The sequence below is a fragment of the Acanthopagrus latus genome, chromosome 1 (assembly GCF_904848185.1).
Source record: "Acanthopagrus latus isolate v.2019 chromosome 1, fAcaLat1.1, whole genome shotgun sequence".
Lineage (NCBI taxonomy): Eukaryota > Metazoa > Chordata > Actinopteri > Spariformes > Sparidae > Acanthopagrus > Acanthopagrus latus.
The window spans coordinates 17,410,991-17,425,677 of record NC_051039.1 but is presented as its reverse complement, the minus strand read 5'-3'; the positions used below and the strand labels follow the sequence as shown (position 1 = coordinate 17,425,677).

Below are 14,687 nucleotides of genomic sequence, written 5' to 3'. Positions count from 1 at the left end.
CAGTCTGTTGAAGTGTATGTGCTACGATAAGGCCATTGTAGCCAGGGATCGTCATTTGGCCACAGCCCAGATTGTGTGTGTGTGTGTGCTTGTGTGTGTGTGTGTGTGTGTGTGTGTGTGAGAGAGAGAAAGAGCGGGAGAGCAAAGCCGCGAGTCTCCTGCTCTCAGGCCGCGGGCTGCTGCAGCCTTACCGTCTGCCTGAACACTAGCACCACGTTGGACCTGGCTGCCAAACACACACTCTCACACAAAAAAAGCCAGCGCTCACAGACAGCCAGTACTATTGCAGCCACCTTCACACCCATACACACATACAAACACAGCTAAATAAAGATACACACATTAGATAACAACAAAAAAAGAAAAACAACTCTGTCATCTTTGTAGCGCACTTTCACACGTAGAGCCAAACGCGGTTTTAGTCACGATTGCGTACACACACCCACACAGCAACACACTCTCAGCCAAGGACTATCATAGATACAGTTTGATACAGCCAAACATTGTTGTATCTCGGCCACCATCATGGATACACACACTCACACTCGGCCAAACATCACTGTAGCCTCCAGTGCGCGTACTCTACACACACAGCCAAACGCTGGCTGTGTTGTAGTTTTTTCCCCGTATTGAGAAAAAAAAACAAAAAAACAACCCTGTCACAGAAACCACACACGCATACACACATGAAACACATTTCACAGCCAAATCCTCCAAATACACACCGCTTCACCATTTGCTGGCTACATATACATACAAACACACGCTCATGACCTAATATTATCTCAGCTGGAATTTTCTGGAAATTTCAAACAGTGACTCAACCGGCTTCACACACACATACACACACACACACACACACACACACACACACACACACACACACACACACAGGCACATATATACAGCACTACCCGGTCACTGCCCAACACACACACAGCCTAGGATGAACTCTAATGTTAGCCGCTAACATGAGTGTAGCCAAATGCTATCACAGCCATCCTTCAGACTCTCTCTCTGTTTCTGACACAAACACATGAACACACACACAAACACACACACAATCTCGGCCCAGGCCAAACACCTCACATGGCCCGAGCCAAACCCTGGCAGCAGCTCCAGCTTCACTCTGTTGGTCTGTCTGTGGCTGTGATAAACCGTAGGTAGCGGGCAGACCTGAACGGTGACTGACGAAATCCTCTGTATTGTTGTAGTGTTATTTTTTTTTTGTCTCTCAAATGTAATTGTTTTGCTAATTTTAATTACATTTTTCAGCGACTTTGCTATTGTACTGTAACTGCCACAGTGCCACAGAAAAGATGTTTTCTTTTTGAACGACTGACTGCATTTGGGTCAGTGAGTCCTGTTTTGGGATTTAGTGACATATCTACAGTGGCTATTTTTGCCCAGTTTATTATTAAATGTGCAGTGATGTTCAGCAGTATTTTTCTTGTAAATTTTACTCTTAGAGCACACTAAATTATAGTGTTATGTTTGCTTAATTTTAGCTCAGGACGTGTGTAACGTATATTTTGTTTGTATATTAAATAGCAAGCCGTTTTATTTTCAGTTTTAGAGGGGAAATTATTATGAAAATGTTTTGGTTTTTTATCTATTTAATTAAAGCAATTATATAGTTCTAAGGTTCTTTAAACTTGACGCATTTTCAAAACCTATTGAAAAGACTAGATTTTTCTCTAAAATAAAACACAGTCCACCTGAATCTATAAATATTTTATTTGTGGTATTGTATTCTGCTATAAGTGACATGAAGGACTTTTGAAATTGTTTAATAAATCAGAGAATCAAGGAGAAGAATGGAGAATTACATGACAAAAAGTGAAGAAATCTTGAAATGTTCTGTGAAACTATACACACGCACATGATAAATGTCTCATGACAATTTTTTTTAACCTGTTCTGGCATCATAGGCTGTCAGCTTTTCAGTTTGTTGCTGCACACTCGTCACTACAGTACTTTGGTTTACAGCAGTACAGTAAAGCATATTGCTGCCGAAAGGAGCTGCCCTTTCATAAAGTGGACTTACTGTGTGCTCTCTAATATCTTATCCGACTAACACAGTATGCCTCGGCACTTTTATCTGCCTCCAAAGAACCTGTGCTCGGTTAAGCTCCTAGTTGGAGAGACACTTTGGGGTCTACAGACAGAGGGGGAGACAAAGGGCAAACCTGTCATAAGGTCGCCACAGTCACCACTCTCGGCTCTTATTTACTTTAAAGTTGTAAATGCATATTTGTGAGCAAACAGGCTTAAAGGCCTGCATTATCTTTCACATTTATTTGTGACAGTAATTTGCGGTTGCATTTTTTTGCTTCATTCGCGCAATGAATGACAAGATGCGCTCATTGTTTGTTTTTGTTTAGTTTGCGTTTTGTCGGTCTTTAGCATCTCTGTCTTCCTCGCTCCTCTTTGATCCCGTGCACACTTTTGTTTTGTCTCCTTAAACATCGCCCTCATTGTTGCTCTCACAGAGGTAAAGCCTCTGCTGATCTCTTTTGTTTATATTGTAAGAGACACACAGAGAGAGAGAGGGAGAGAGAGAGAGAGAGAGAGAGGGAAAGAGAGAGCGTTGGAAAGGAGAAGAGGCTGCGATAGTGATTGTTCTGTTTGGCAGCGCCCAAGCCCCGTTGGTGTGGGAAGAAGAGAAAGACGTCTTGTGTTTTGTTTATGACAGAGTGGCAAAAGCTGCCACAGGGAATCTCTGGGCTTGCCGTCAGGCTTTCTCAGGCTGTTCTGCAGCCAGCCAGCCTTTGAGATCCTCTCTGTTACAGAGCATAACACACTGCAGCCGTAACGGAACAAACCATGCTGCCTGCCACAATACGCAACCTTCTCTCATGTTTTTCAGGCCCTTCAGATAAAGAGTAACAAATCAGACAAAGCAACGTGTCTTTGAATATTGAACTATTGAACTGTAAAAATGGTAGGCAACAGGGGAGACAAACTGAGTGGTTGTGGTGCTATATAGTGAGTGATGCATTATTTTTAGTGTTTTATTAAGAGTGAGTGATGAGTATCATAATGGAGACCGTGAGTGAATGATATTATAATGGAGATAGTGGCCCTTGGCCTGGAGGAGCAAAAGGTCTGCCAGAGCCACATGCTGGCAGCGTCACTATGATAACCAGTGAATGGAGTGTGTTGGATAGGCTTAGTTCACTGTACTAGTTTAGATATAATTCTCGCTTCTGTTAGCTTGACTACTGCATAAGTGGGTCCACTTATACATCAGAGGAGAAATAATTTAGCTGCTTCTCCAAGTGTTCAGCTGATTTATAACCTTTGTGCTGTTCTAGCTCAAACTCAGCACATTTCTGATTTATTCACGGTTGGAAAAATGGAAGATTAGAAAAAAAACATTTGTGAGGTCCAAAGTTAGCTCAGTGCACTTAGTCATATTTTGGACCTCATTCTTACTGCTTTTTTTTCAACGTTTCTTTCTTTTGTGCGCCATTAGTGTGATCATGAAAAGATGTTTCAAATGTGTTTCCAATCAAAAGTGCAGTACAGGAAATTTGCAGTCACTCCGAGGGAGGTGTGAAATGTGCTCGCCGTGCCATTTCTGCCATGACCGCTCCACACTCTCCCGTTGTACGGTGCCAGATCCCGCCTCCCTCTCGCTATAGCAATAGTAATGCCTTGGACGACGCTGTGAGAAAGCACAGAGAAACCCCAGCACTGTGCGCCCCCCCACTCCCCAAGCCCCAACTCACTGACCACAGGAAGGATTCACTAATAAAAACCCCACTTTTGTTCATCACTGAGGAGTATTCTGGATTTATGGGGGGGAAACAACTGAAATGTTGGAAAAAGAAGTAGGAATAGGAGAGTGAAAAGAGAAAAAGAGGCATCATTACAGTCATGGCTGAAATGATGAATGGCAACGTCTTAAAAGATACTCTGATGGATTCCACAGGTTCTCATTGCTCTGTGCCTCAGGATTTTTTTCTTTCCTGTGAAAATAATCTGTTGTTAATTACTTCCTGGATCTCTTCTCCGGCTCCCATGACATCACAAGGGTTGAGTGGACTGTCCTTGTGTAGAAGTGTTTTTGTTTGTGTCTTAGTGTGTGTGTGTGTGTGTGTGTGTGTGTGTGTGTGTGTGTGTGTGTGTGTGTGTGTGTGTATGCGCGTGCAATGCTCAGGATGACCCTCAGCAGTGGAGTAAGCATTGAGTTTTGATTAAATGAAATCTCGACACTAAGGGAGTCGGTCAGGTCTGAGGCTTTTGTATTGTGTGCTGTGGGAACAGGGCCCGCGGCGGCTAAGAAAAGCCCTCCACATGCAGAGCGCCTTTGGCATCGGTAGATGTTCTTGTTTAGTCGGGCCTGTGTCGTCTTTTGCACGTCTCTGTCTTTCTGTCTGGCGTCAGGGGTACGTTGAGGTGGCTACATATCAAATCTGAAGGGTTAAGATAGAGGGAGAGCCCTGTCAAATTAGAAAGACAGAGTGAGAGGGAGTCTTCTCACACTATTCTTGGCTTTGGAAAAAAGTCTGTGTATTTGGATAGCTAATGGCATCGGGCTAGCCAAAGCCCTGTTGTGTGCTCATTCGCTCCAAAACATGCACACACACACACACACACACGTGCGCGTGTGTGCGCGAGGCTAACATTGGAGTGTCACAGACGAACATAGATTGGTCCAAAACCGCAGGGTCTGCATTTATCTCATGAGACCATGATGACACGAGCAGACTCGAGGGAAAAAAAACAAACAAAAAAAAAAAACATGAGAAAGACGAGTCAAAGACAATGTTGTTATGTTTGGTCTTCCATTAAATTGACCAGCGAAAACTGGCATGCTTCGTGATATGGTGCCTTTGTCCTAGAAACAGCTCCGTGCTTTTTTAGGTTTTTACATAACGATCATAAGCCTCAGTTTCTTTGGCTCTGCCTGACTCGGGAGAGACTAAAACCCCTGAAAATTTCTGGTCTGCCCGCATCTGTTTCCTTTTGTGTGAAGCGTTTTAGCGTTTGGAGATATGAGGTAAACAGATTATTCCAGTGAAATCGGGAGGCCATCATCGTGGTGGAACAGACGAATTAGGCAGTTTGTGCTATTTGGCTCTTTAATCAGTTTTCCTCCGATCCTCTCTTTCTTTTTGAATGAACTCAGCTGTCAGATTTTTTTTCGTGTTTCTCTTCAGGAGTAACTATCCGCTGTAAAGGCAACACAGGTAGTAAAGTAGAAGAATTGACAAACGTTTTAAGCTTTTTTTTTCTGCAGTTCCTCTCGATGGAACACAGAAATCTTATTCCACGGTCAAATAAGGATTGCACATGTTTTCTTCATTACTAATGTTGCAAACCTTTTTTCCTTCTTGCAATATTACTTTTAATTCAGCCTTTAACATTTTTAAATACAGCTACCATATTTGTTTAGTAATTTATATTTTGACAAAATAGAATTAACATTAATCAGTGTCAGTTCCCAAATTCTTTTTTATCCACACTAGGCCCAGATTTATTGTGTTAAAATCAATTTGTTGAAATGCATTATGGAAATCAAAATACATGTACTTACACTTCACAATTATGAAAAAAAAATCAATATAGGATTTATAAAATTGTATTTATGTAAATGCTGAGCAATTTTTCATTTTGTTTAAAGGAAAAAAGGAGTGTTTTACACGTTGCTGAACCCAGTATAATACCTAGTGTTAAGATTTAATTACACATTAAAACACATTAACGATTGTCAAATAAAAATGGGTGTAGGCTAAGCTAAGCACGCAGTGATAAAAACAGCATTCTTTACTTGAGCTGAGTGGGCTTTTTTACGTGTTTTATTTGGAAAAAAACTCAAAGAGAGCAAGGAAGGGGTAGAAAGAAGGGGGAAGAAAGGAGAAAAAGAAAAGACAAGAATGAGGTTATTTAGAAAAGAGAGAGTCAGAAGCAGCGAGGGGGTGGTATTGTCTGTATTAATACTGTGTCTTCCCAGTGCCGGGTCTCTTTTCAGGCTTTTGTAGCGGCGCCAACCATGAAATGTGTCTGTCCCCAAAAACCATATACCCACTCAGGAGGGTTTCCCGACCTCAGAGAGACAGAGAGGAGGAGGAGGAGGAGAAGGAGCAGGAGAAAGAGTGCAGTGCCCAATGCTCACTATCAGGCAGGCCAGCCAGAAAGGAGGGAGAGCCAGGGAACATGGCTTATTCACCGGGCTGCACTCACAGCGAGGCCCTGGCATCGGCTACTAAGTCTGGCTAAAAACGCTATTCAGCACCACACAGCCATAGTCATGCTAGAATGAGAGTCACAATACTGCGTTTTAAATCCAAAGAACCATTACTTTCCTTTTTGTTGTTTTTATTCCGTTTTTTCCCATGGAGCTATTTTGCCTATAAGAGGTGGCTTAGCTGAGTTTTTGTTGCGGAATAAAAAAGTTAGGTCACTGCTGATTTAGAAAACAAACAACAAAAACAATTAAAAGCCTTTTTCATTTTATTTTGCAAATGTGGGTTGAAGAATAAAGATATTATTATGTGGGTGAGTTTAACGCTGATGTTCAGAAAGTGAGAGGAGTTGAGAGGAGTTGTGTCGGCGGCCGTTTTTGGCACGATGCTATCTCTCTGTATGGAAGACGCCAAATTTTCATACACAGTCCCTGCCAACCTCCTCCCTCTGATCCTCGCTTTCTTCTCTTTTCTTTTCTTTTCTTTCACTTGTTCCCCTTTTTCTTTTATTCCTCTTTAGGGTTCAAATGAATGCCCCCCCCCACAGCCTCATTAGCACCCCGGACTCCTGTTTGCAGCTACAGAAAAATGTATAATAACTTGTAAGCACAAACATTTTAGAATTCAATAGGACCATTATCCTTGTTTTTCATGAAGGCAGGCCATCATGGGGCTATGAGCCTTGACTGTGAATTTTTCTTTTTTTTATTCTCTGATGTTTCTTTCATTTAGAATGCAAAGATGTTTTGCCACCAGCCATCCGGTTGATATATCTTCACTGACTGGCGAGACTGGGATCCTGTCTTTTCTGATGGAACCCTTACATTTCATATTCGATCACAAGCTATGCTTACATTTTTTTTTGAGCTACAATATTTTCAGTAGAAATTAAATTAGGCTGTGAAATTAAATGGTCTGTGAGGCTTGATTGCAGTTTCTTTTCTCTTTTGTTTTGTGTAAATTTATTGCCTACACTTTACAAGACTTTCAAAACATTTTATTTGACCACTGATTAGGTTTGGTTGTTTATGTTTTCACACCAGCGGTGATAGATTTTTACCAGATATTGTAAGCCGTTTTTCAAATATCGGCACTGTTTTGCAGCCGACCACTTGCCCTTCTTGAGAGACAACCTTCATGAGGGCATCGTTTGGTGTTTGTTACACCGTGAGAAGGAGAGCAGTTTAGAGAAGACAGAAAGTGGGGTGGGGGGGGGGGGGGGTGAATGAGCAAGCTTGCTGAGAAGCACAACAGAATGCAGAGAATCAAATTTGGCATGCGTCTGTGTAAGTGAGTAAGCTTCAAATCAGTTTGGACACAGATCTAGGACACTAGACGGAGAGAAGAAAGCAGGATGAAACGGGATAGGGAACGACATGGGATTGAGAGGGGGGATAGTGTGTGTGTGTGTGTGTGTGTGTGTGTGTGTGTGTGTGTGTGTGTGTGTGTGTGTTTAGGCGATGGGGGGGTGTAGTTAAGTAGAGGATGAGATGGAGGGGGCTGGTGGGTGAGGTTGAGCGGGTGAGTAGAATGGGGGGGTGTTTGGTAGAGTGTCCCTCAATGACGACTTGAAAAACAGGCCGGTAAATAAATGGAGTGGCAGTAAACAAGGCTCGGCGCTTCATCAAAAGACTCCATTCATCTGTGAACAGGAGAGTCTCTCTTTTCTCTGAGGAGACAGAGAAAGGAGCCCACTGACGCTGACGAGAGGACGGCGCTTGTTTAGATAACAGGATGAGTTTGGAGTGGAATGGCATTAGTGTGTGCGGGTTTGTTCGTGTTTGTGTGAGTGGAGGGGGTGCAGAGCAGGTGGGATGTGGACGTAGTCTTAACGAGTGGGGTAAGGTGGGGGTAGAGATAGTGTGTTTTTGTTTGTTCTTTATCACTAGCGTGGATTCAGGGAAGGATTGTGTTTTGGGGGCTAGAACTGTGGGATAGGCCGATGACAGTGTGCGTTTGTGTGTCTAGTACAAAGCGGTGTAGGGGGTGCTGTGCTTTTGGCAATGGCTTATGTGTGTGTCTGCACAGGCGTGCATGTGTGTGAGAGTGCATATGTGCATATGTCTGTCTCCTCATTATACGTGGTTATTTTTTCCAGACCGAGAGCTATGCTCTATTTTGCATGATTTACAGTCATATGAGCCAAGCAGCAGGTCTTTTTTTTATGAGAGAGAGACGGAGACTTTGGATAGAGCCTGAGTGATGGGGTCTCAGGGACAACGCGGTGAACCGGCCACAGCGAGGTGCGGTACATCACTCTCTGCTTCAGCTGTTCATGATTCAGCCTGTTAGCCTGTCAGCCAAGGGAGCCAGGTGTAAACTGAGTGCTAAAAAGTCCTTTTTGCACATTTCCTACATGTAAACTTTTTAATTAAGAGGAAGTGAATTAATGAATATAGAGATCAGGGTTAAGTCACCTCCAACCACTTAGTGAATTCTGACTGAGCAAGCAGTGTAGAGAAGTGTCTTTAAAAAGCTTTGATTCAGCGTATGTTTAATTGTGCCACACTCAAGTGTAAATGTTAACAGTTCCTTTTTAACTTGTCTCTAATCATTTAAGAGCACATCTTGGGATAAAAGTGGCCTTGTGGAGTAAGATAGAGACGAGTCGTCTGTCTCTTTAACTCGCATGATCAGAGTAGTAGAACACGTATACATTAATCATGTCATTCACTTTGCCAAGAGACTCTTTTAAAAGCCCTTTGTGTTGGTTATCAGCAGCATCCAGCACACTTACTAACACAATTTCTCACTTGCTGCTTGTCTTTTATAGGTTATCAATGATGTCATTTCAATGTCCTTCCATCAATGCGTCTTTATCAAAACAAGTCATTTTTGACTCATTTAGAACCACAGGATTGATTTAAAGGTTGCCATAGCACTCAGGAACCCCCCTTCCCTTCTCTCTCCTCTGTCTTGCCACCTCAAAGTCCCCCTCCCCAGCCCACCGCCTGTTCCCCTCACGTTTATTGGACCCAAATTTGGCTGGCACCATGGCAACCAAGGCTCCCAGGGAACCTTGCCTGGGCAGAATCCAAGGTGCCTCCAGGGTGGCACTGGCTATCGTTGTCTGCGTCAACGGGCTGACGCCGCGGCAGGCTGCTACGACAAGGCAAGCCCGGCTGTCGCTGCGTTGGGCTTGCTAGCTTGCTAACCTTCGTTAACTAACTACCAGCTAACATGACCTGCCATATCCGGTGTCAGTGGCCACTGTTTCCACTGTTGTAGGCCTCAGCCACTGCAGCATGGGGGAAAGCAGGGGAAACGTTTCACCACGCATATTGATGTGGCATGGCTGGGTGCCCAGTTCTGCCTCCCACATGAGAGAACGCAGGAGAGGGAGACGAGTGAGTGAGAGGGAGAAAGACAGCGTAGAGATGCATTTTCAATGTATAATATATGAGCGTATATGTTATTTTGAACAATGCCTTTCTACCAGGGTGTGTAAATATGCAGCTGCACCCATTCGGCACAGCATGTCTTGCCAAAACGTGTATGTGATTTAGATGCCTGATTATTATGATGTGTACAGCACTGTGCATCTGTTGAGGCAATATGGTTTTATGACGGATGCTGAAAACCATCGGTGTGAACGAGAGGTGAAATTCATTCATGAGGGTTATTGTTTTATTGTATTTTTCCACAGAATGGCTTTTTTTCTCTATGAAGTGTGTATGTGGGTGTGCTTGTGTGTGAGTGCATGGCTTCCTGTGTGAAAGTGAATGTATGGTCATCTGCTTCACAATGTTTAATTGCAAACAAAACAAGCAGGTGACGCACAGAGTCCTCATACTTAACGTGATGATTATTATGTGTGATCCAGATTGTATGCTAAATAGAAAGGACACTTGTGTATGTTTGTATTTATTTGTGGAATCCTGCAACACTTTGGGCACATTATCTCATTGCATGGATTGGCACCTGGAACCCGTGCATCCACCCACCCTGTCACACTCACTCACAGCCTGGTACAGCGGGGATCCATGTGGGGCACACCTCCTTACCTCAGATTTCCTCAGCTTGGCTTCCCTGCTGTGGCACAGTGAGCAAAGGAGACTGGAGCTGTAGGGTCCTGCTGACTGAGAGCGTCTTCACAGTATGTCTTCCCAGTTTACCCTGCCATGGCCATTGACAGTTTGCCAAAAATATCAGCACTTTGGAGAAAGCTGACATACTGTCTAGCTTTACAGAGTGGAGTGGAGATTTGACACTCCTTGTGTGTACATAGAGGAGCCCAGTTTTTTTGCTGTAGACACCAGAGCTGCAATGATTAGTCACCTAATCAATACGTTGTTCAAAAGCAAATTAGTTGCCAAGTATTTTGATAATAGATTCATCATTGAAGTGACTTTTTAAGCAAAAATGTCAATTTGCTGATTCTTGCCTCTTAAATGTAAGAATTCAGTGCTTTTCTTTGTCTCGCAATTTGAAGACATCGCTGTAGGAAATGTGGCATTTTTGACAAATTTTTGATTATACAATTCATTGTGACAATAATCAGCAGATAATGTATAATGAAAATAAATCATTGGTTGCAGCCCCATTAGACACCAATAAAGAGCGGCATTACATTCATAAGTAGCAGGCTGCCATGATCCACCCTACTTTAATGAAAAGTAAATACACCACACCAACAGTAGCTGAAAGTGTTACTTGACAGTGTGAATACAATGATAAAAAAAAGTATGTGACTCACTTAATAATATCAGTATAAAAAATGCAGTTCAGACAGCAGTCAGACTCAGTAGTGGAGCCTGACTCAAAGTCTGCTGCTGTCTGTGCAGCACATTCCAGATCTTAACTGCACAACGGGTGGGTAGAGCAACACGTTGACTGTGCAGGGAAGGAATGGATATCTCATCACCCTACTTTCTCAAACTATGAGTCAGTATCCGTAATTGGTCAAGGGCCAATCACTGCAACAGAAGGTCTCTACTTGATGAAAGTAGCAACGTGCAGTTTGCCTGAGCTCAGGTTCAGATTAGCAAGAAACTTTGCAGAGGGGTTTATGGACAGTTTAGTTGTGTCTTCCTGATGGTTTGCTCTCCCATTTTTAACCACTCCTGAGACTTTTTTCTCTCTCTCTTTCCAAGGACAAAGTCAGTGTTTCTTCCTAACTCTTAAGTGAGTTCAGCCTGTGGCAGGGAGACAGTGGATTCGTCATGCGAGGTGTGTAAGGAGATATGGTGTGTGATCCATGACGGTGCTGGCGGCAATGTGAACGCTTGGCGCTGCCAGCTAGTGTAACGAGGCCAGAGGTAGAAAGTTGAAGAGAGGGAGAAAAGTTTGAAACTACATTGTTTGAGACTACGCAAACAAGAGATTGAGTATTATTAAGTAGCTCCATCCTTGTTTGTATCTCTTTTTTTCTGTAGTCTCTCTCTGTGTTCCTCCTGACCTGAAATTGGGGGTTAGATTGAGGATAGTGACGGACTAATGAGCCCCCTTTCCTGCAATTACCCTCCTCTCTCCTATTCTCTCTGTCTCTCTCCATTTCCCTCTCCCTCTCAAATTCTCTGTGTAGCTTTGTCTGTTCGTTGTGTTCATTTTCTCTTCCAGTCTAATCATTCTGTTTCCCTCTCTCGCTCACTTTCTCCTTCTTTTTCTGTCACTTTCTTGGGTAGTAGTGGTAAATCAAGGTGGCACTTCATCTTTAAAAGCAGCATGATGGTCAATTAGAGTAATCTGGTCCTAATTTGTGGTAGATTGCTATCTGAGATGTTGGATGGAAACGCTGCTTGTTAATAAAGAAAAAATGCAGAGCTGTGCTCCCTTTCTCTTTGTTCCCTCCTTTGTTTTCATTTGATTGGGGTTTTTTATGTTGGCCTTCTCTCCACTTGGGTTTAAAATAGTTCTCTTTTCTCGTTTTTTTCCTCTCTCTTCAATGTGACCCAACTCAGAGTTCTCAGAATCAAGAGTACAATTTTTATTAAATGTAATGAGGTTTGGAAAGTGTGTTGTGCTTTATACTCTGCATATTGGCAGCAATTCCTGGTATATAGGATAAGTCTTACTTTCCACTCACTCACTTTGTGGTCCAAACTGTCTCTTAGCCGCAGGATGACTTTTGCATTTGTATTAACGTGTTTAGCTTGAGGTGTGCATGAAAACGAACATGATTTCTTCTCCTTTCATGGTGCCTGGCTGCTGTTTGTGTTTACTTTGGTTGCTAGCCTGCTGTGTCTTCCTCCCCACTGCGCTCCGGCCATGAAATAGAGCAGAATTGTCAAGGGTTTGGTTGCCCTTGCTACTTATGATTTCTTTGGCACAGCGTATCTTTACATCCAGAACGCCCCCGTCCTCGATTATGAAAGCCTCCAGATATATCTGTATGTGCAGTGGGTTTAGGAAAGTAAAAATTATAACATTGACACATTGTATTAGTTAACATGTATCATTAAGTAATATTGTCTTTCTGCATGTTAAAAATTTGACATATCTCATTAACTTATCTCACTGCCACGGCTTGCTCAAAGCTTTTAGCTACATTGGCAATAGGGGTTTGAATAACAGCAGTGTGGCCTACTGACTCAGGTTAAAGCTATGGTGGTTGGCAAGCACCCAACCAGTTTTAGTGGCCTTGAATAAGGTACTGAATCCTTACCAATTCCAAAGGTGCTTCTCTATACCAACCTTGGCCTCTGATGCCACTGAGCATGGCAACTACGGCAAATAATTTTTATAGGGGATCAATGAGGTATCGTATTAATAGTAACTCCTAGCCTAGCACCATGCTCTTTACATGGTGAATGCCATGCACAGGTGCTAATGAGATGCTACCTCCTAGCCTAGTGCCAACTGCTTCACATCCTATCTCTTAGTCTTGTGCCAAGTAAAAGTCACTCTGATGCTAAATCCTTGCCTTGTGCACCATGCTAACAAGTCCCAATCTAGGCTGATCCTTATTAATACAGTGGGTCATGATCAGCCTAAAAGCTAGCATACTGCTGCCCTTCATGTGGCCTGGAGTTTTTGTGGGATGAGCCGAATGACAGTCTGAGAAAGAGAGTGGAATGAGGTAGAAGATGAGTATATTGCTGAGTTCTGACTGTATGTGACACATGTGTGGCTGTTGTTGATTAAAAGTTGTTGTTGTAATTGCGGGGCTTAAAATGCCAGGTGGCGGATGTGTCCCGCTAATCCCCTATCTAATTTCGAGGTCCAGGGGTGAAGCTCTTAATCCGAAACACACACATACGCACACTCATAGTCTTGCAAACACACGTTTCCACGTACACACACACATCCCCCCGCAAAGACACACATGCACACACACACATGTTCTCGGTCCTCTGTGTTAATTCTGTGCACACAAAGTTTTGAAATTCCCAAGAAAACAACTGACTTATTAGCAAATAGCTCACAAAATGTTTACTATACATAAGAGTATGGCAGCATATGTTCACTTGTTTAGTTTGACAAGTTTGACCTTTCCCTCGCCGGATGTACTTTTATCCATTTGTTTTTCTGTTTGGACTAAGCATCTGCTTGCAGCCTTGTTTATGTAGGATAGCTTTAATTGACGATGCATGCTGTCCTCATCTCCCATACCACTACACTCACACACACTCACACACACACACAGACACAGACACACACACACACACACACACACACACACACACACACACACACACATACAAACGTACATGATTTTTCATGACTTTTGCTTTCTCTTTGCCTTTTCTCTCCCCTGTTTATTTTTACGACTTCAGTAGTTTGCAGCAGTTGTTGCCACACACTGATGCCTTATGTACAGAGACACACTTGAGATAGAGGAAAGTGTCACAGTGACGGGCAGATAAGAGGGTTGACTGGCGGCTCCACCCTTTACCTCAGTTCACCCTTGCTCCGCTCCGCTCCACTGTATGTGGGTCAACCACACAGTGCACAACTTGCACACAGTGGATAGCTACAAAAAAAGAAAGATGGGGTGGCTTCTTTTGGGAGGGGCAAGGGGGTGGTACTGTCTACGATGGTTATCTCTCATTTCTACTTCTTGGATTTTAGCTGTCTGTAGTATATTTCTCAGCACAGCAATTTCATGTTCATTGAGGTTTAATGTGACTTTTATCTCAGTTTAACTTTATAAAAGCTTACATGCCTTACTCATGGTACTTTCTTAGTATCGTTTAATCCTTTATTAACTGAATTTGTGTAAATATACAGCCTTAAAAATACTTTTATTTATTCATATATATACCACAGGAGAGTTCAGAGAGTTCATATCCTGCCATCTCTTCTCCCACTTTTTTCTTTCTTTGTCTTTTGCACAGCCTTCTGCTTCTCTGTGGCAGGTGTGGCGGCCATGTGTTTTAAGTATGTGTAGTAGTTTACAGCCCAAGCGAAGAGGGGGGAGGAAGGAGGGAGGCAAGCAGGGAAGGAGGTGGAACCGTGTTGGGTCATCTCAGGTGAAATGTCTCTCTGGGCATGTGGGCATGGCCTCAAACAGAAGTGGGAGGAGTCAGTGGAGGAGTCTGTTGACACACAACA

General features: G+C 43.0%; 1 protein-coding gene across 12 annotated transcripts in view; it reads left to right on the top strand.

Moving 5' to 3' along the window:
• Positions 1-14,687, top strand: part of nfixa (nuclear factor I/Xa) — a 114,209-nt gene that overhangs the window by 39,466 nt on the left and 60,056 nt on the right. The window lies entirely within an intron of this gene.